Source organism: Octodon degus, unplaced genomic scaffold (assembly GCF_000260255.1).
Source record: "Octodon degus isolate 3935 unplaced genomic scaffold, OctDeg1.0 scaffold00175, whole genome shotgun sequence".
Taxonomy (NCBI): domain Eukaryota; kingdom Metazoa; phylum Chordata; class Mammalia; order Rodentia; family Octodontidae; genus Octodon; species Octodon degus.
In genome coordinates this window covers 1,951,985-1,953,191 of record NW_004524751.1, presented here as the reverse complement: position 1 = coordinate 1,953,191, position 1,207 = coordinate 1,951,985, and the positions used below count along the sequence as shown (strand labels likewise).

At 45.5% G+C, this 1,207-nt stretch overlaps 1 pseudogene; it reads right to left on the bottom strand.

Moving 5' to 3' along the window:
- Positions 1-1,201, bottom strand: part of LOC101571555 — a 7,368-nt pseudogene extending 6,167 nt beyond the window's left edge.
- Between the last annotated feature and the right edge of the window lie 6 nt (positions 1,202-1,207).

The following is a 1,207-nucleotide window of genomic DNA, read 5'->3' as shown; positions in this document are numbered from 1 at the left end:
CGTGCCTGTTGTACTGAGCCATCTTACAGCGCTGGTAACAGCTGGCAGCCTCCTTACAGCTGGAGTCTAGGTCCAGTGCTTTCTGGTACACATCCATGGGCTTTGTGTAGTCCTTCATAGCCTCCAGCGCAGCAGCTTTACAGGTGTAACCCTTGATGAAGGTCGGCTCCAGCTGGATGCACTCTTCCCAGTCCTTGAGTACCAGCTGGAGTTCCAGAAGCTTGTTATAGCAGGCAGCTCAATTGCTGTACAGTTTGGCATCTCATGGATTCCATTTATTGGCTTCTGTATAGGGCTTCATGGCCGGAGGATAGTCTCCTTTCTGAAAACACTCATTGCCCTTGTTCTTTTCCTTCAAAGCCAGATCAGGGTTGATGTAGGCCAGCTGCTCTTGCTCCCTCAGGATTTTCTCTGCCTGCTGCATTTCTTCACTATATCTGGAGTTCAGTGTTCTGCCAAAGACTTATTTTAGAAGTGGGTAACAGCCTTATACTTTCCTTCTTTGACGTAAGCATTGCCAATTTGAGCATACACTTTGGAAATCTGTTGATAGTCTTCTCGGTTTCTCTCCCCACTTCAATGGCCTTCTCACAAAGTTCCCTGCATTTATTATAATCAGTCTTTCCAAAGTACACAGCTGTTTGATTAGTAATGTATGTCACATTGGTGGGATCCAGTTCCTTGGCTTTGTCATAATGTTTTAGCACTGTGTCAAAATCTTTCTTTTTGTAGGCATCATTCCCCAGCTCTTTTTTCTTTTAGTGCCTGCTTCTTATTCTCTGGAATAACCTCTTCCATGGGCTCAGGCTTGGTATCCTTTTTAGAAGGAGAAAGAGGAAGAGGAGAAGATAGAATAAGAGGAGGAGGAGGAGGAGGAGGAGGAGGAGGAGGAGGAGTTGCAGTCTCTTCTTCCTCATCCATGCTACCCAAATCAACCCCAAGGAGGACACTGAGTGTTGTTATAATCTGAGGGTCTTGCAGTTTCATGTCCAAGTCAGATGGCTTGTTTCATAGTTGCTCAATCAGTTCCCAGTAGGTAGGTTCACTAAGCAGTGTCCTTGTCCTGGGATCATTCTCCAGTTTCTGATACAGGTTGGGCATGTTGAAAGGGTTCATGAATTTCCTCTCTGCCAACCAGGCCTCCCTATTCTGTAAACTATCCTTGAGTATTACTCACTTCATGTTTTAAACCCTCCTGATAGGTTCG